The following is a 21,856-nucleotide window of genomic DNA, read 5'->3' on the forward strand; positions in this document are numbered from 1 at the left end:
AACCCTGGACACCTCTAATTGGGGACTTTAGCAAAGCTGAGTCACAATCTGAAAAGGTTCACCCAGTTATGTGTCTGTGGCATGTATGTATCCGGTGGTAATACTGGAAAACAGAGTGCTTAGGGCCATGGCCAAGACTCATAAAGTAGCTGTGTTCAAGAATCAACATACTGAACTAGGAGAATCAATAACACTATCTGAATTCTGAGTTTTTATAGATACCAATCATTCTGAACTTCAAAGAATAAAGTGAGATGCCAAAACTGTTCAGAAGCAAAAAGCTAATAGCCCCGCTCATCTAATTAAGACTGATCTTCATAGATGTTTTTGGAATTCATTGTATATTCTCTTCTTTTTATCCTACTTTATTTTTAGTTGCTTGGGGACAAGCAACAATTTAAGTTTGGTGTTGTGATGAGTGGATAATTTATACGCTTTTGGCATTGTTTTTAGGTAGTTTTAATGTGTTTTAGTCACTTTTTATTATATTTTTATTAGTTTTTAAATAAAAATCACATTTCTGGACTTTACTATGAGTTTGTGTATTTTTCTGTGAGTTCAGGTAATTTCTGGCTGAAATTGAGGGAGCTGAGCAAAAATCTGATTCAGGCTGAAAAAGGACTGCTGATGCTGTTGGATTCTGACCTCCCTGCACTCGGAATGGGTTTTCTGGAGCTACAAGAGTTCGATTGGCACGCTTTCAATTGCGTTGGAAAGTAGACATCCAGGGCTTTCCAGAAATATATAATAGTTCATACTTTGCTCAAGGATAGACGATGTAAACTGGCGTTCAACTCCAGTTCCATGTTGCAGTCTGGCGTCCAGCGCCAGAAACAGGTTACAAGTTGGAGTTCAACGCCAGAAACAGGTTACAACCTGGCGTTGAATGCCCAAAACAGCCCAGGCACGTGAGAATCTTAAGTCTCAGCCCCAGCACACACCAAGTGGGCCTCAGAAGTAGATTTCTGCACTATCTATCATAGTTTACTCATTTTCTGTAAACCTAGGTTACTAGTTTAGTATTTAAACAACTTTTAGAGATTTATTTTGTATCTCATGACATTTTTAGATCTGAACTTTGTACTCTTTGACGGCATGAGTCTCTGAACTCCATTGTTGGGGGTGAGGAGCTCTGCTGTGTTTCGATGAATTAATGCAACTATTTCTGTTTTCTATTCAAACATGCTTGTTTCTATCTAAGATATTTATTCGCACTTCAATATGATGGATGTGATGATCCATGACACTCATCATCATCCTCAACCTATGAACGCGTGCCTGACAACCACCTCCGTTCTACCTTCGATTGAATAAATATCTCTTGGATTCCTTAATCAGAATCTTCGTGGTATAAGTTAGAATCCCTTGGCAGCATTCTTGAGAATTCGGAAAGTCTAAACCTTGTCTGTGGTATTCTGAGTAGGATTCAGGGATTGAATGACTGTGACGAGCTTCAAACTCACAAGGGCTGGGCGTAGTGACAGACGCAAAAGGATCAATGGATCCTATTCCAGCATGAGTGGGAACCGACAGATGATTAGCCGTGCAGTGACAGCGCACCTGGACCCTTTTCACTGAGAGGACGGATGGTAGCCATTGACAACGGTGATCCACCAACACACAGCTTGCCATAGGAGGAACCTTGCGTGCGTGAAGAAGAAGGCAGGGAGAAAGCAGAGATTCAGAAGACAAAGCATCTCCAAAACTCCAACATATTCTCCATTACTGCAGAACAAGTATTTAATTAGTGCTCTTTTATTTTTCGCAATTCAAACTAATAATTATAATTGACCTCCTGACTAAGATTTACAAGATAACCATAGATTGCTTCAAACCAACAATCTCCGTGGGATTCGACCCTTACTCACGTAAGGTATTACTTGGACGACCCAGTGCACTTGCTGGTTAGTGGTACGAGTTGTGAAAAGTGTGATTCACAATTCGTGCACCAATATTGGACTAGCTGTTCTAGATTCAGATGGTTGGTATTTCATCTTCTTGCATGCTACTTCATGTTCATAAGAACCTGATAATGATATATAACATAAAACTCTAGTATTAAATTTGTATCCCCTTTTGTAGGCTCCTGTAAATTATGTTTCTCTTCATTGTGTAAAACCAATTTTGAGGGTGCTGTCCATGGCAATATCTACAGTTTCAATCCATGTCTTTGGTGATGTGCCTTCCTCACCACTTGTTGGCATCCCGCATGTTACACCTCATTTTTCCTTATATTGTGTGTGTTTGGTTACTTTTATTATTGGATATATATCAGCCATTGGATTCTGTATTTTACACGACTTTTCCTAATATTTTGATTATTTTTATAACTAGATATTATTAGCCAACATAAGACACAGGTTTGTACTAGAAGTAAAGTGCTTGATTGATTTTCACCTTATCCATGTTTGTTAGATTTCATTTGCAGCTTCTAAATCATGTCTTAGTAGTTTTGTCCAAACCATGATATAGAGTTGCTCAAATAGAAAAACCAGACATATGATTAGCCAGTGGGTTTGATCTATAGTAAACGTTTCAAAACTTAAGTTTATCCCTTCTCTTTTAGTTATTATATCTATCTCCAGAAAATTGTTAAAATAAATGTCAAACTTGGTTTTATTTGTTATAAACTGTTCTCTCTTTCTCATCTCTCCCTTTGATGTAAAAGGGTTTCACATCTTAGTTTGTTTAGGCAACTTTCAACATCCCTCTTGAATTAACATATATGGAATAGAAGTTGACAAACCTAGTAACAAGAACTGTGCTGCCTTATGTTTTACATTTTGATGCAGCCATACTCATGATTTATTGACCTGCTTTACATTGTTGGTTGTTCCAGCCTTTTGCCTGTATTTGTTCCTATTTTAACATTTATTTTTATTCTATGAAAAACAGTTTTCCTACACAGGATCATATTAAAGACCGGAGGAAAATAGCACTTTGTTTAACATCCATTTTCTTTCTTGCTGCTATAATATGGTTCATAGGTAAGTGGCATACCACCATGCAGCTTTGGTATTATATTAGATGTTCTTAATTTTTAAACCAGATATGCATTAGAATTAATTGTTTTTTAAGAATGTGCCTGTAAACTGAAATTTCAGAACATGTACTGAAAAAATTGTTGGATGTTGTGCATGGGTTTCAAATGCTAATAGACCCTAAAGGTACTCATAAAATTGCTTATGGTTTTAATACATTTTCCTAGATGATTCCTATATTATTAGTATAGTTTAATTTGTATATGGATCTATTTATCACATTTTACTTGTGTCATGGTTGAGAAATGACAAATGTCCTATTATTTGGTTTGATAAATTTGGTTGTGTATTGGCTGAGAAATAAGTTGTGAATTGGTTGTTTTTGTTAGAATTGTAGACGGTGGAAATATCAAAGTTTTAGGGGAGGTTCTGCCGAAATTTTTCTGAACATTTTGGATAAAATTTAATGAAAAAAATTATAATTATTGTTATATCTTGTTTCTAATTTTTTGTTTTGGTTTTTCTTATTTACAAGAGTGCAAAAATGGTGACCATATGCTACCTTGAGGGCTCAAGAATATTTTTATTCATAGAGACACTAATCTATGTTAGATCCTTTAACTTTTGGTTGAACTTATGCAAGACATATAACTTGTAGAACTAATCAATGTACTCACTAATGTTATTTTGTTTTAAAACAATTTTAGCTAACTGAGGCATGTTTGAATTATGTATGTTTTTACATATTATATAAATGTAGACTTTCTTATTAAAATAGTTAATATATTAGTTAATTTAAAAAATAATTTAGTAAATTATGCATGCAATTTGTATTAAAAAAAATTATTACAAAATAATTATTTTGCTTTTGTAACTAAAGAAAAAAAAGTTACAAAATCAAGTTACATTTTATAACAAAATTTTATGATAGGAAAAAATAGATTGTCACCAAAAATACCTTGAAGATCAAAATTTGTTACCACTTTTGTAACGATTTTTGTTTTTTTGTATCAGAAAAATTTGTTACAAAATATCACTTTGAATTGTAACAGTTCCATTTTTTGTTACAAAAACTTTTTGTAACGGGACATACTGCAATGGCCCCTTTTTTGTTACAAAATCTTTTTGCTTCAAAATTTCGATTTTTTGTAACAATTTTTTTTGTTACAAATATTGCTTTTTCTTGTAGTGTGTGTGTGTTATTCTCTTTCTATGATTGTAATATTTGATTCGTTTGATTTTTTATGTCCATTATTTTGTGTATGAATGCATTAATATGATTGAGGCCTTCATTTTATTTAGCTCACTTACCCAAATAGCCTACCCCTTTTATCCACCATTATTAGCCAATTTTGAGCCTATTTCAATTTCCTTTTGTTCTTAATTTTAACATATCACTATCCCTAAGTAAAAAATAATAAATGTCCTTTATTTGGATCTTTGATTAGCTTAGGCTAGTGAGAGTATGTATCATTCAAGTGTGGGAAATTTGGAAACATTGGGTGAGATAAAAGTGTATTTTCGAGTTTTCATTAAAAATCTTAGAAATTGGGTACAAACTCATGCATTAAATGTTTAAACCATATATATTGATACTCTTGTATATATTTTATTTTGAAAAAAAAAAGTAAAAAAAAGGGAAAAAGAAAAAAATATAAAAAAATAAAAAGAAAAAGAAAGCAATAAAAAAGGGACAAAATGCCCCAAAGTAGAGTAATAATAATAATAATACATATGTATTATGGTTGAAAAGAATACATGAGTGTGTGAAAAAGTGAGAATTATGGATAGTTAGGTGTTATATTAGAATTTTATAGGTTGTTATATGTGTTAGGTGAGAGCCTAAGTTAGTCAAAGATTCAAATCTCATGCTCACTTGACCATATGCATCCTTACCTTGACCCTAGCCCGATTACAACCTATGGATAAGTCCTCATGATATTTGTATGCATGTATTGAATAATTATTGATTGTTAGATGAAAAATAAATCCTAGAAATCATGATTAGAGAAGAATTGAGTGAATCAACCCTATACACTAAAGCAATTAGAGCGGATACACATCTGATGAGGGGTTCGATTGCTCAATTACATGTTTTCACATATGATCATTTTTTCTCTTACATGTTTGTAAATTCTTTTCAATAACTCAATTCAATTGTGGATTTCATTTGATTGAGATTGCTTTAGCCCTTATGTTCATATATGTATTCTTGAGAATTGATTTAGTTTGACCAAGTAGTTGCATGCATTTAGATAGATTGCATTTAGATAGAGTGCATATAGATAGTTTGCATTTAGACATTTTGCATTGAATAAATGTTGATACCCCTTTCTTGTCTTTCTTGAGTTTAGCATGAGGACATGCTTGGTTTAAGTGTGGGGAGGTTGATAAACTCCAATTTTGTGGCTTATCTTGTGTTGAATTTAGAGGATTTTATCAAGTTTTTTCACATTTATTCAATGAAATAGCATGGTTTTGTGAAATTCTCCTAATTTGTGCTTAAGAGTGAAAATATGCTTTTTAGACTCTTAAATTGTTAAATTTAATTTCTTTCAATTCCATTTGATGCCTTGATATGTTTGTTAAGTGATTTCAGATTTAGAAAGCAAAGATTGGGTTGAAGAAATGAAGAAAAAAGCATGCAAAAATGGAGAATTCATGAAGAAATGAGGTTTTGGAAATCTTCCATGTGAGGCGTACGCATGACCCACGCGTACGCGTGACCAAAAATTTGCTAGGCGACGCGCATGCATGACAAGCAGCACGTGACATCATTAAAGAAACACGCTGGGGGTGATTTCTAGGGCTGCAGAAGCCCAATCCAACTCATTTCTGAAGCTATTTGATGCAGAATTCAAGACGGAACAAGGGGGGATCAATTAGAGTAGTGTAGGAAACATGTCTTAGGTTAGTTCTAAAGAGAGAAGCTCCCTCTTCTCTCTAGAAATTAGGGTTCTTAGTTTAATTTCATCTTAGATTTAGGTTTAATTTCTTGTTTTCAATTAGTTTTCCTTACAATTTCTTGTTATTACATCTCTGTTCTCTTAGTTTTTCTTGTTAATTTCTCTTTTATGCCACTTTTTATGTTCATGAACTCTTGTTAATTTTTGTTTCATTTAATGCAATTTGATGTTTTAGGTTCATTCTTGCTTGCTTGAGTTATTATTGTTATCTCCTTGCATTTGGTAGTATAGATTTTATATTTCTTACAATTTAATATGCTTTTCTTTTATTGCACACAAAGTGTTTGCTAAAATGCTTGGCTTAGGTTTAGAGTAGATTTTGTGCATTCTTGGCTTGGAAAGAGAAATTAGGTGCTCTTGACTCATTACTACCCAACTTATGTTGGTGATCTAGAGTTGTTAGTTAATATTGTTTCCATTGATGCTAATCTTTTACTAATTCAATTAGTAAGTGATTAGGACTTATAGATTGAGATTAACTAGTCTTATTTAATTTTCTCCCGATGTTAGAGATAACGAAATAGGATTATCTCTTGATAATTATTGTGTTATGATTAATGACTAGGATAGAAAATCTTGATTCTCAATCCTTGCCATGAATGCCCCTTTTTAGTATTTGTTATCTTTAGTTGTTTTCTTTATTTTATTGTCATTTAATTTCTTGTTTTACTATCAACCCACCCGTTGATCTCATAACCAATAATTGAGCACTCGATTGAAATTCCTAGGGAGAACGACCCGGCAGTAATACTCTCGGTTATTTTTATTGGGTTGAACATGTGACAACCAAAATTAAACTTTGATTGAGGGTTGTTTGTCGGTTTGGAACTATACTTGCAACGAAGCGATTTCTTTTATTGAGAAGAAAATTCTAGACCAACAATAACCCATTCATCAATGGTCCTGTGATAGTTGTTAACATTAAATTATGATTAACTAGAATTTATTTTGAGAACTGTTAACAGATTGAAGTTTGATTTCTGAATTGTTTTTCTTGAAATCTGATTTTTAAAATGTAATAGTAACTCTGTTAATGAATAAATAAATCTAAGATAACTGGAAACTCTGTTAATGAATAAATGATTTTTGGGTGAACATAATAGTTAATTGTAGGAGAACTAGGATTTTGTGAATAATACATATTTTTGTGTGTTTTGGTGTCAATGTTGCTAAAATTTTGATTAAGTTGGGTGATTATGTATTTGGGTATTTGGAAATGAAAAACTGTTAGTCTTTTGTTTAAAACAATTTATGAATTGATGAGATTGAAGTTGGATTGATGGATTACATGGAAATTGTGGATTATGATTGAATTATTAATTATTGAGAATTCTGATTTCCTGATTGATTGAGAAATCTTCTATTTGATAATTGTTGAGAAAATGTGGATAAGTTCTTGAGAAAGAGGGAACCTATAAGGGTGACTAAGTCCTATTTTTAGGGGAGATTATGTCCAAAATTTTATAAAAAAAAATATAAGAGATTCATTAAGTTGAATGTTGTGAAAAGTGCTTTGGATGCACGATTGATGAATTTGATGTTTGATAACTGGAAATGAATATTTGGTACTTTCTTGATAATGGTTAACGATTGATTATAAGATTGAAAAATGGGTATTCTTTGAAAGTTTGATTAAATCCAAGGCATTTGAAAGTGACTTGAAAGAATGTTTAAGAAAAAGTTAAGAAAAGAGAATCGAAAGTCAATTGATTAATTATGAATATAGTTTCGTAAGGACGGCAATGCATAGCGCTCACCTGATATATTGAGTACGATCTAGTGAGGACGACGAAGCGTAGCGTTCACTTAAGACCAGACATGTGGTTTTCCCCAAGAAGACGGCGAATATGACATGCTCATGGAGGGAAAGATTTAGTTTTCTTATGAGGAAGGCAAATACTAAATGCTCATAGAGGAAATGATTTCCGAAGATAGGGACAGTGATGCATAGTGCCTATTTCGGAGTTGTGGTAGGGTTGCAGGTAGCCAATCTGACACATGAGCTGATGACCTGCTTAGGACAGACATGCATCATAGTGTTTACGCATTTGCATTTGGTTGTATTTGCTTATTTTATTTCTTTGTGATTGTGTTGTTTGTCTTATTATGACTTGTTTGTGTGTTGAATTGGGTCTCTTGTACTATTAGTTTGTGTATTGAGGAGACTAAGAACTGATGTTGTGATTGAGAATCAATTATGTGGCTGAGAGATGGTTAATATGACTAATTTTGTGATTGAGATTTGTTTTAAGTTTATAAATTTAAAGAAAGTAATTAATTATCTAAAGTAAAACTAAAAGTATTTTCAAGGATTTGATAAATAGTTTTATTGAATAAAGTTAATTATTCGTATTTTATTCATTACTTTTACGGTATTCCCATTTCCTACTGAGAACGTGTGGTTTGGTCTCACCCCAAAATTTTTCACCCTTTCAGTGACACAGGTTCAAAGATTCAATATGAAACTCCAAGCAAATAGTAGATTTTATTTATGACTCATGTTAGTTTTGTAGAGTCCCCTCGCTCTTGTTGCTTAAGTTTTTATTTTATACAGAGGGGTAGGTGTTGTATCTAATTTTTATTTTGATTTCTTGTGTATAACATTTGTTATTATTAATATTTATGCGATCATTATTGTTATTTGGAAATATTTGATATGTGATTTTAATAAATAAAAACAAAATTTTCTGGAATTTTCTTAAAAACTGAAGCATGATATCGATATAAAGGCTCAATATTAAATAGTTATTAAAGGAAAACAGGTCAATAACACGTTACTTTTGGTACGATCATGACGTGCAGGAAGTTAGGTCGTTAGAATATGGTATCACTGCAGTTTGTTCTTGTTAGAGCCTTGGGAATGGACTGACTATGCTTCACTACATACTCTGAATATTTGTCATGCTTTGTGACTTGTTCTAATAACAAGAGTTTAAGTTTTATATGCATGACTATCTGATTTATGTATATGGGAACACTAATGGGTTATCGTAGACAAAATAGAAGTTATAGGTAATGCGATTCACGGGAATTGTGAGCATTAGTGTTTATGAAGTTAGCTTCATTTCGACATATAATCCTTATTCGTGCCACGCAAACTCGTGCCATCTCTTTCTTCATTATTTTTATTAGAATCCTTTGCTTTAGATTTTCTCCTTAGGAAGAGTGAAATAATAAGCTACCACTAAATTAAAAGTCAATTAATGATAACTAAGGAAGTGTGAAGTAATAAGCTAATGAGGATGTAATTCAATGCATGAAAGAACCTTGACTTGAAGTTGGGAGTTAAGGAATCCGATCTGTTCATACACTGGTCCGAGCTATAGGGTCGGGTTGGCCGGAGACAAAGGGACTGACCTCATGAAAGGTTGGCCCGCTACTGACCTCTTCACAAAGAGCTCGGAAGATCTCCACTAAGGCCTAAAGAGGCCCAAAACGAAGAGCCACTGCCTATTAAGAAGCGGTTGGCAAAAGATATGATCTCTCCCATGAAAAGATAAGATAAGATAACAAACTTATCTCAAAGAAGATCGACCAACACCACTATAAATACACTGGAGCACCCAGGTATAACTCATACTCCAATCCTACAAAAAAACCTACCTAAAGCCCGTACTAACTTAAGCATCGGAGTCTCTTGCATGTACCACCACCCCCCAGTGATCAAGGACCAGCAGCACCTCAAGCTCCAACAAGTCGGACGCAACAGGCTTGACCATACCGGAAGATCTCGCCCGAGATCGACCTCAGCATTTCTGGTAACCCTCAGAACATTGACGCCGTTTCTGGGAAACCTGGAAGTCATTCCACCATCATGGAAAATAATCTTCCTAACAACGACCACGCCTCTATGTTGGAAGACGGTAGTCCAACGAATAACGCGGATGCCGCACCACTATCACCAAAAGAAGCGAACCACTCTAAAGGAGACAAACAACCTCAAAATACAGAAATCTTAGATGCCATCCGAGAGCAGCAAGATCGCCTAAAACAGCTTGAGCGAGAAGCCAAACGATAACGGGAGGCCGAGCGAGACTTACAAAGAGAAACAAGACGACGACGAGAGCTGGAAGAGAAACTCCAGAAGCTCGAAGCTGACCACAAGACTAGGACTACTCGGTCCAATCGTGAAGCTAGCCCTCACAGAGAACAGGACCCCTTCACGGAAGAAATCATGAAGGCAAAAGTTTCAAAAGACTTTAAGGCCCCCGACCCATATGACGGAACATCCGACCCAAGCCACCATCTCAGCAACTTTAGAAGCTGAATGTACCTCACAGACGCCTCGGACGCAACTCGCTCTAAAGCCTTCCTGACTACTCTCACCAAAACAGCTATAAAGTGGTTCGACAGCCTACCCCCAAGGTCAATCACAAGCTTTGATGACCTCGCTAAAAAGTTCCTAGCTCGGTTCTCTAATAAAAAAGACAAAGCCAAACACGCTTCAAGCCTACTAGGGATCAAGCAAAGAGATTGGGAAAGCATCCAAAACTACATGAAAAGATTCAATAAAGCATGCCTCGTCATACAGAATCTCCCGCAGAAGCGGCTATCATGGGACTTATCAACGGCCTACGAGAAGGGCCCTTCAGCCACTCCATATCTAAAAAGCACCCCACGTCCTTGAACGAAGTACAAGAACGAGCCGAGAAATACATCAACATGGAGGAAAACTCCCGACTAGGGAAAACCTCCAAGATCGGATTCTCCAATCCCTCCCAGGACAAAGACAAAGATCCAAGAAAAAAGGAGAACCAGCCTGCAGAGAAGCCCAGAAAATACCATAACTATACCCCCCTTCGGGTATCTTTAGTGGATGTATACAGGGAAATATGCAACACGGAAAAAATCCCACCCCCTCCCGACCAATCAAACACAAAAGAGGAAGAAGCCGTAACAAATACTGCGAATAGCACAAGATCTATGGGCATCTTACTAACGAATGCTACGACTTGAAGAATGTTATTGAGAAGTTGGCCCGAGAAGGAAGGCTGGATCGATTTCTAGCCAGCAGATCGGACGAGCGCAAGAAGAGAAGGAGGGATGAAGAGGAAGGATGGGCCGATCACCCCCCTCACACCCCAGAAAGATATGTCCACATGATCAATGGAGGGTTTGCTGGAGGAGGGATCTCAAAGTCATCCCGCAAGAGACACCTCAAAGAAATATATCACGTTAGAGAAGGGAGTAGGTTGCCCGACCTCCCCACTATTTCTTTCACCAAGGAAGACGCCGCTGGCATCATCCCTGGGCATGATGATCTCGTGGTCATTACCATTATACTGGCCAACGCCAACCTCCACCGAATACTGGTCGACCAGGGAAGCTCGGCGGATATCCTATTCAAACCTGCTTTTGACAAGCTCATACTAAAACAAAAGGAGCTAAGAGCATATCCCAACAGCCTATTTGGGCTAGGAGACGCTCTGATCCAGCCCTCGGGTACATCCCACTACACACCATCATCAAGAAGGGAGCCCGATCTAGGACGCTAAGCATAGACTACATCGTAGTCGATGTGAACTCCGCATACAACGCCCTTATAGGCCGGACAACCCTGAACCAACTCGCTGCAGTAGTCTCCACCCCACACTTGTGCATGAAATTTCCAACGGAAGAGGGAATAGCTACTAAAGGAGACCAGAAACTCACGCGACGATGCTATAATGAAAGCCTGAACCTAAAGGGCAATCCCAGAGGACAGGAGGCCAATGCCAGCGAACTTGGGGGAGCCCGGGTTCATGAATAACTTCGCCCTCGGCCAGAAGGCAAGACTGAAGAGGTTCAAATTGGAGAAACCCATGATAAAACAACAAGCATAGGTGCAAATCTAAAAGAAGACCTAAAAGAGCTGCTAATAAAACTCTTAAGGGAAAATTCCAACCTCTTCACATGGAAGGCCGCGAATATGCCCGGCATAGATCCCGGCTTAATGTGCCACAAACTGGCAGTATTCCCTGGATCCTGACCAATACAACAAAAGCGCAGAAAGCTTGGTCCGGAGAGATCACAAGTCATGGAGGAACAGGTGCAAGCCTTACTAGAGGCAGGGTTCATAAGGGAGATTAAGTACCCATAGTGGCTGGCCAATGTCGTATTGGTAAAAAAGCCAAATCGAAAGTGGCGGATATGTGTAGACTACAGCGACCTCAATAAAGCCTGCCCAATAGACCCCTATCCCCTCCTGAACTTCAACACCCTGGTCGACGCGTCGTCGGGATACAAGTACCTTTCCTTCATGGATGCTTACTCAGGGTGCAACCAGATCCCAAGGTATCAACCTGACCAAGAGAAAACCTCATTCCTAACCCCAAAAGTAAACTACTGCTACGTAGTAATGCTGTTTGGACTAAAGAACGTGAGGGCTACATATCAGAGTTTAATAAACAATGTATTTGGCAACCACATTGGGAAGCTGATGGAAGTCTATGTGGACGACATACAAGTAAAAACCCAAAGAGAGGAAACACTGCTGCCTGACCTCGCCGAAGTCTTTGGTACCATAAGAAAGCATGGGATGAGGCTAAACCCCACAAAATGTACTTTTGCGATAGATGCTGGCAAATTCCTAGGCTTCATGCTTACCCAAAGGGGCATTGAGGCAAACCCAGACAAATGGCTGGCCATACTCAACATGAAAAGCCCGACCTGCGTAAAAGAGGTACAACAGCTAAATGGAAGACTAGCGGCCCTATCCAGGTTTCTAGCCGGATCGGCACTAAGATCTCTCCCTTTCTATGCAATACTAAGGAAAGGAAAGAAGTTCAAGTGGACCCCAGAGTGCGAAAAAGCCTTCCAAGACTTCAAAACATTCCTTGGGCAACCACCCATCCTGACCTGACCTCGACAAGGAGAAGAACTGATACTATACCTCGCCATAGGAAGTCAGGTGATAGCATCAACACTAGTCAGAGAAGCCGACAACGGACAACAACCCACCTACTTCATCAGCAAGGCTTTACAAGGAGCTAAACTGAACTACCCAAAGATAGAAAAGTTTGCCTACACCCTCATACTCACCTCCCGAAGAATTCGACCATATTTTCAAGCCCACACCATCAGAGTGCGGACTAATCAACTCATGAAAGGCATCTTGCAGAAAATAGATTTAGCCGGAAGAATTCTACAATGGGCAGTCAAGCTGTCTGAGTTCGACCTCAAGTACGAAGCTCGCACTACCATCAAATCCCAGTACTTGGCTGACTTCGTCACAGAATACACAGATACCCCAGGAACCCCCATAGAATGGAACTTCTAAGTCGACGACTCATCAAACAAGGCTAGAAGTGGAGCAGGCATCATCTTAGAAAGCAACCAAGGGACACAACTCGAACTCTCCTTAAGATTCAAACTCCCCGCCTCAAATAATCAAGCAGAGTATGAAGCCCTGCTGGCTGGCTTGAAGCTGGCTAAGGAGGTCGGAGCACAAAAGCTTACTATCTTTAGCGATTCACAAGTAATCACCTTGCAGATAGAAAAAGGATCCCACTATGAAAAAGTACCTGGACAAGACCAAAGAACAGCTCGGCAACTCCAGAGAATATGAGATCCAACACATACCTCGGGAGCAAAATGCCCGAGCGGACGCACTATCCAAACTAGCCAGCACTAAGCCAGGAGATAACAACAGAAGCCTCATCCAAGAAACCTTACAGTGCCCATCAACCTCAAGGGAAGAAAAGTTTTGAAATATATTAGACCAGAACCGAGGGTGGATGACCCTCATAATCAACTACCTCAAGTCTAAAATACTTCCCACAGAAAAGAATGACACAAAAAGGCTCATACAGGAAGCACAATATTACACCTTGGTACACAACGTCTTGTACAGAAGAGGAATTTCAACACTCCTCTTAAAGTGCATCCCGACTTCTGCCACAAAAGTGGTCCTGGAGGATGTTCACAGTGGCATGTGTGGCAATCACCTCAGGGCACGAGCTCTATCCAAAAAGGTACTCCGAGCCAGCTTCTACTGGCCGACCTTACAGAAGGAAGCGACCGAGTTCGTCAAAACGTGCCCTCTATGCCAGAAGCATGCCAACTTCCACATCGCCCCACCTGAAGAGCTCATTTGTGTCACCTCACCCTGGCTGTTTGCAAAGTGGGGGCTCGACCTCCTTGGGCCATTCCCCTAGGGATCAGGGCAAGTCAAGTTCCTCATTGTAGGAATAGATTACTTCACAAAGTGGATCGAGGAAGAGTCATTGGCCGCCACCACTGCCCAGAAAAGTTGGAAGTTCTTGTATAGAAACATCATCACAAGGTTTGTGGTTCCCCACTCTATCACCACGGACAATGAGACTCAATTCACCGACATGGGCTTTAGGAACTTGGTCGCTGATCTAAAAATCAAACACCAGTTCACCTCAGTAGAAGACCCACAACCGAATGGACAGGCGGAGGCCACCAACAAAGTCATATTGGCCGGGTTAAAGCGTCGATTACAGGACGCGAAAAGAGCCAGGGCTAAAGAGCTCCCCCAAGACCTATGGGCGTAACGGACAACACCTCAGTCCACCACGGGGGAATCACCTTTCTGACTTACTTACGGAATAGAGGCAATGATCCCCATAGAAGTAGATGAGATATCCCCTAGGGTGATCTTCTATAATGAGGACACCAACCCCGGAGCACAAAAGGAAGAACTCGACCTGCTTCTAGAAGTCTGAGAAAGAGCTCGGATTAGAGATGAAGCCCTGAAGCATCGAATGGCCTCAAGGTACAACTGAAAGGTAATCTAACGAAGCTTCGCTACCAACGACCTCATCCTAAACTGAAATAATATCAGAACAGGTCGGTCAGGAGAAGGAAAGCTAGCTGCTAACTGGAAAGGACCATATCGGATTACGGAAGTACTAGGAAAAGGTTATTATAGGGTGGCTGACCTCCAAGGGTGGGAACTCCCGAGGTCATGGCATGCCTATAACCTAAAAAGCTACTATAGCTAGAGAAAGGTCTTGAGCCAAGGTGTGCTCTTTTTCCCACTAAAGGGGTTTTTAATGAGGCACTAGGCCAAGACCTGAGGGCGGCCCGACTTGCAGGGTAACCCCACACATGTATATACTCTTATTTATATTCTTGATTCATTGCATTTTATTTTAATAAAAATAGAGATTCCCTAAAAAAGTTTCCTACCAAGGTGCATTAATTTATGCTCGAAAAAATACAAAAGTCATCGTCCGACCAGGAAATGTCGGCAAGGTGAAGCGACAAGGCCAAAATTAATGTGAGAAGTTATAAAAGAAACCCGTATAAAGTGGCCTGATGAGGTCGGATAAAAATGGGGTTGAAAAAAATAACTTGAAAAGGCCCGACACAGAAGTCGGACCAGCTAAGGAATCACTAAAAAGGGAACAATGCCTTCCTAACCACGCGAAGGTCAAAAAGGTTGAAAAACCTAGTATCAAGGTTGCTAAGCTAAAAGGTAGGAGTCCAAAAAGGATGCTACTTAAAAAGAAAAGGCAATCACAAGCCCAAATAAGGCTCAAAGGTCGTCCAAATAATCTAAAAGGTAAAAGGTTCAGAACAGAACACTACCTAGAAAGTTATTGGAAACCGACTAAAAGCTTGCAACTCCAAACAACAAGCTGCAAGGACGAAATTGCCAAAAGCAGAATAAAAGTAACTCGGAAAAGTTTCAACACAACTAGAAGAGGCGCAGACCAATAAGCAAAGGTAGAAGTTCATGAAAAGAACACTACCTCGAGGACGTCAGAAAGGATGCTGGCCAGGAAAGCCCAAAACCTAATCCTAAGACGTGGCTGGAAAACCCATAAAGGGACACTATCGCAGGACAAAGGTCATAAAAGGATGAAATAACAACCAAAAGATAAAGGCATTCCGCAGAAATCGGCCAGCACACCACCAGAACAGTCAAAACAAGGAAATTTCAAAAAGATAAACATTAAAGACTCAAAGGTTACCCAACGGCAACCCAAGAGTAAAGGTGTTTTGTCAGAGAAATACTCAAAAAGTTACAATATAAAGAGTTAAAGGTCCACAAGTCGGACCATACCAAAATATAATCAAAAGAGCAGTAAAAAAGAGCAGTCACAAGGGATCCAGCTTCGCCCCTGCTGCCACATCTTGAGGAGCTGGAGGAATGACTGAAATCGGGATAGCTCCGATGACACCATCCGGGCCATTTAAGATCTCCACGTCGGGGTCTGCCTCAGGTCGGCATGTCTCAGCAGAAGGGGCTATAGAAGCCTTGGCCGTTGAGTCAGAAGTAGGAACCTCATCATCATCAGGGGCAGGCACATCCTCCACAATGTTGTCCATGCTAAATAAGGTAAGGTCGGCATCAGGAGCAAGAACCTGGACCTGAGCTTTCAAATTCTCGTACAGAGCGATCATGCCATTCACTATGTGACCTTGCAGCTCGGCGTAATCATCATAAGAAGACTAGAGTTTTTCCTTAACCTCCAAAAGCTCATCATAAGTCTGGGTGTAGCTCTTCTTGGCCTTCTTCGCCATATCTTCAGCCAAGTTGGCAGCCGCCTCTGTCGCGGTAGCCCAAGCCTTCTCCTTCTCCACAGAAAGCTTTAACCCAACATTTTTTTACTCTAGCTCATGTCTTAACCCCTCCACCCTCTCATAATCAGCCTTAGCACTCCCATGGAAGGTGCTGGTAGCATTAATAGGGGACTTTTTGAACTCCCTCAACAACGCAGCACTGAGATTAGCCATCCGAACATTGTCACTAGATGTAAAATCGAGATGCTTAAGGATGGACACATCATCAGCTGGAACAAACCCATATGGAGCAATGTGCTCCGCAGCAAAGGCTACACCATCAAAATCCTTATCATCGAGGTTGTAAGCACCAGCAGTTCTTTGCCTTTTGGGAGAAGGCCCAGACGAAGAAGGGAAAGAGGCAGAACCAGAAGTTGCAAGAGGCAGATCAGTAGATGCCACCCGAACTTGAGGAGTCGAAATAATCTTCATCAGACCTTGAGGTCCCGAGTCCGGCTTCTTTGGCGGGACCTGGGAAGAACCCTCCCCTGACGTCTTTCTCTGTAAGTTCTGGGTAGCCACCATTTTCTTGGTCTTGCGAAGGACCTTCATCGAGTCAGATCCAAAAGCCATCTCTGAAAAAGAATATCACAAAAAACTGTTACGCAATGAATGACAACAAAACAAAGACGGTAAGAATTTTAAAGAGGTCGGGCACTACCTAGCTCGGAACGAAGAAAAGCAGGATCCCCTAAAAACTTCTTTGTATCCAAATGAGGAAGTTCCCCCCAGTGCTCCTCTAAAACACCCACAAAAGCCCTCTCTACCTCATCAAGACTCTCTAAAGAATACTTAAGAACTACAGGGTTTTCCTTCCACCAAAGGGAAAAGAGGGGTTCCTTGGTTTTAAAGTAGATGTTTTTAAAATCATGAAAGGAGTCATCAAAAATGGAAAAGACTTTTCTACCCTGGGTAGCCCGAAAGGAGATCCAAGAATCCTTCTTCTTAGCTGCCCCGGGCTTGGTCAGCACGAACAGGTAAAGGTATAGACAAAGGGAAGGTCGGACACCTAACTCCTGAAACAGTAAATGAAAAATCTTCATGAATGCCCAAGAGTTGGGATGAAGCTGAGCAGAGGCAAGATTACAGTTCCAGAGGATGTTAGTCTCAAACTTAATAAAAGGAAGGGTAACACCTAACTTGGTAAAAAAGTAGTCATCCGCATAAAAGAACGGGCGCTCTGCCTGATCTAAAGAAGAAAAACTGACCCTCTCATCGGTGTCGGGCGACACCAGCTCATAGTCCTTCTCATCTTCCCTATTCCCACAAATCCTATGATACCTCCTAAATTTTTCACAATATTCTCGGTCTGCTACAATGACACATTCTAAAACTACAGAATCTAACCAGTCAGCCATACCAGGAGGAACCTTTGTGGACATTTCAACAATATTTCTACGAGAAGACAAAGAAACTACACCTACAACAAGAAAATGAAAGGGGCGTCACTACCAAACAACTCGGCCAGAAATAAGAAGATGAAAAAACAAATAGAAACACGGCAGCGAAAGGGTGCCCCAAGGTTCACAAAAAATAAAAATAAAATCTCCACCGCAAACCCAAAGACGCCCTTTGGAGTCAATGCATACACAGAAAAGAAAAGCACAAAAGATCAAAGAAAACCAAAAAGCCCCAGCCTTTTCAACAACAATAAAAGGAAAGATCAAAACTTTAAACAAAAAACAGAAGCATGCAGCAGAAACTAAAACATCAAGCAGAAGGATCGCAACCATGAAAAAGAGTGCGAAATGCACAAAGCAAAGTACCAACCTAAAATGAGAAAAAAGTAGTAGCAACGAACGCACAGCAAAATCACGGACGATCCACACCAACAAGCGCCTCGAAGCTCCAAAGAAAGGAAAAAGCTTAGGGCAAATTAACGAAATAAAGTGAAAGTTGTTTTTCTTCTCAGAAAGCAAAAGAAAGCAGATGGAAGCAAGAAACTGAAGAAAGCAAAACCCCTTTGATTTCAAACAAAATACAAAGAGGGAAACAAAATGGCAAGGAGTAAAAGCCCAAATGTAATAAAGCCTTTAAAGCGCTTGCATGAACCCAAGAAACTAATGCACTCGAGAATGACACAGCATTTAAAGAGCAAAAGAAAAAACGCTTCACGTTTCGAAATAGCATTAAAGACGCAAAGCTCGCCCGAATGGAACAACAGCACCTCGGGCGTGGTCAACAAGAATATGCTTTAGCATGACCTCCCCCTAGAAAAGGTTGAAGCTCGGGAATGAGCACAACCTCGGGAAAAGGTCGAAGCTTAAGCAGGGGCATTGTTCATACACTGGTCGGACCTATAGGGTCAGGTTGGTCGAAGACAAAGGGACCGACCTCATGAAAGGTTGGCCTGCTACCGACCTCTTCACAAAGAGCTCGGAAGATCTCCACTAAGGCCCAAAGAGGCCCAAAACGAAGACACACCACCTACTAAGAAACGGTTGGCAAAAGATATGATCTCACCCATGAAAAGATAAGATAAGATAATAAACTTATCTCAAGGAAGATTGACCAACACCACTATAAATACACTGGAGCACCCATGTATAACTCATACTCCAATCCTACAAAAAACCTACCTAAAGCCCGTACTGACTTAAGCATCAGAGTCTCTTGCAGGTACCACCACTCCTCAGTGATCAAGGACCAGCAGCACCTCAAGCTCCATTAAGTTGAACGCAACAGGCTTGACCATACTGGAAGATCTCGTCCGAGATCGACCTCAGCGTTACAGGTAACCCTCGAAACACTATCCTTGTCATAACAACAACCATGGCAATTACAATGAGTTAATCCACTTTGTTAACCCATAAACAATGAAAAAAGTCAAGTAGGCATAATTGGCCTTAATCCACAAATTCTAGCTAACTTAATAATTAAGCTTAGTAAAAAGCTAGTGTTAGTGGAAACAAGATCGACTAACAACCCAAAATTACCATTCAATGTTGGACATTAATGACTCTACGATCCTAGTTACTCAAACTCCAAGCCAAGGAGTTAAAATCTACTCCATATTCATAATGAGCATTTCAACAAACACTTGGTGTGCACAATAACAAAGCATAGTAAACTGTAAAATCTAATTAAAACTATAACCAACCAATGCAAACAATCAACAATAGCAACTCAATCAAATATGTATAAACCTTAAAACATCAAATTCATTAACAAGAAACTCAAATATTCACAAGTAATTATACTAACAAAGTAACCTTAATTATAAGAAAGTATGAGTATGTACAGTGTAAATGCAGAGAAAATTAAGAACAACTTACAATGGAACTAAACAAGCTAGAATCCAAGATTAAAATGTAAATAGTAAACCCTAATAAACTCTAATGAGAGTTGAGAGTGTTTTCCTAAGAAATACTATCTAAAAACCTAACTAAAACTTGCTAATATGATGTGTGTATGTGTTGTTATGTTGTCCCCCTTTTGATATAGCTTCAGAACTTCAAACTTGGGCCAAAGAGGCCCCCAAAAACGTGCAGCACATGACTTTCTAAATGAGGTACACGCTCGTACTTCTACGTATACACAGCTATATGTGTGTACGCACACTTGCTAAAATTTCTCCTGTGTGTACGCACGGATATGTGTACGTACGCATGCACCAAAATGCTCCACTTGTGCGTATGCATGGCTAGGTGTGCGTAGACATGCACTAGAGTGCTCTTCTCCTTTGTTTCTTCATGAATCCACCCTCTTTTCATGCTTTTCTTCCACTTCTTCAAAGCCATCCTTGCCTATTGGTCCTGAAATCACTCAACAAAACATATCACGGCATCGAATGAAATAAAAGTAGAATTAAATTGACTATTTAGACCACAAAAAACATGTTTTCAATAATTAGCTACAATTTAGAGAGAATTCACAAAAGCATGCTATTCAAGTGAATAAATACCAGTTTATGTGATAAAATCCACTCATTTCAAGCCAAAAATCATCATAAAATATGGACTCATCAATACACCATGTAGTATTATATATTGTTGGAAAGATATCGATGTTAGATTTCTGACGCCACTGAAAGTGCATCATTTAAACCTCTATAGCTCAAGTTATACTCATTAATGTAGGAAGAGGTCAGGGTTACACGCCAATTGTGCACAAAATCACCCGTGGACTTTTGGCATAGCATGCCATGCCCTCATGTTGGCATGTGGCACGCGAAGTCCCTATTTTGGCTACCTAGGCGGGTGGCACGCCTTCCCTTTGGGCGTGTTGCATGCCCTCTCCTCTACTTCCTTGGGAGTGCTTTCCTGATTGTGTTTCTTTGCTTATGCTTTGCTCTTCTGTTGCTATCATTTACCTAAAATTAAGAAGAAATCCAAGAACTCAAATTACTAATAAAATATCATATAAAAGCACATAGTTATCAAGCAAAAAGTCATCAATTTCACCTAAGGAACACCCAAGAAAAGTACATAATATGCTCATGCATCTTTTCTTTTGCTAGGGTTAACCTGACTAGAAGTGTCTCATACTTTTCCCAGTTGTTGGAGATCGAGAATTCATATCGGATTGATTGATGGATTGATATTCCATTTTGGATTTCCAGTATGACTCTATCAGATGATCTATCAACGTGAAGCTTCCATAGTTTAGGAACCTCGCTTCCTAGGGTAGACTCGATAACGAAGTCTGCAATTGCTTGAGCTTTGATTGCATTTCTAGGCTCAAATCGGATTTTGTATTAGCATTGTTCGATGGTCCAAAAGAGCTTCATCTAGCTAAATCTAGCTTCTGGTGTATTTTTCCTGACCTCTTAGTTTGTTCGAACCGTGGTTGGGTGGCCTTGGAAATACTATCAAGTCTGTTGGGATGACATGAGGAGGGTGATGTGAGAATTATCATTTGTCTAGAATTTCATCAATAGAAAATCATGTCATAATATAGTCCTAAACCAACAAATAATCCTTTTGATCAAATTTTGATATGGTTGTCACTAGTTCAATCCCAATAAAAAAGGTAACTGAAAGTACTAGTCTCGGGTCATCCACAAGAGAATGGGCAAACATGTGCCTCAATATTGGTTAGAATTCCGGGGTTGGGAGTTGATGAGCGGATAATTTATACGCTTTTTGGCATTGTTTTTAGTATGTTTTTAGTAGGATTTAGGGATGTTTTTATTAGTTTTTATGTTGAATTCACATTTCTGGACTTTACTATGAGTTTGTGTGTTTTTCTGTGATTTCAGGTATTTTCTGGCTGAAATTGAGGGACTTGAGCAAAAATCAGATTCAGAGGTTAAAGAAGGACTGCTAATGCTGTTGGATTCTGACCTCTCTGCACTCAAAGTGGATTTTCTGGAGCTATAGAACTCAAAATGGTGCGCTTCCAATTGCGTTGGAAAGTAGACATCCAGGGCTTTCCAGAAATATATAATAGTCC

Source organism: Arachis hypogaea, chromosome 17 (genome assembly GCF_003086295.3).
Source record: "Arachis hypogaea cultivar Tifrunner chromosome 17, arahy.Tifrunner.gnm2.J5K5, whole genome shotgun sequence".
NCBI lineage: Eukaryota > Viridiplantae > Streptophyta > Magnoliopsida > Fabales > Fabaceae > Arachis > Arachis hypogaea.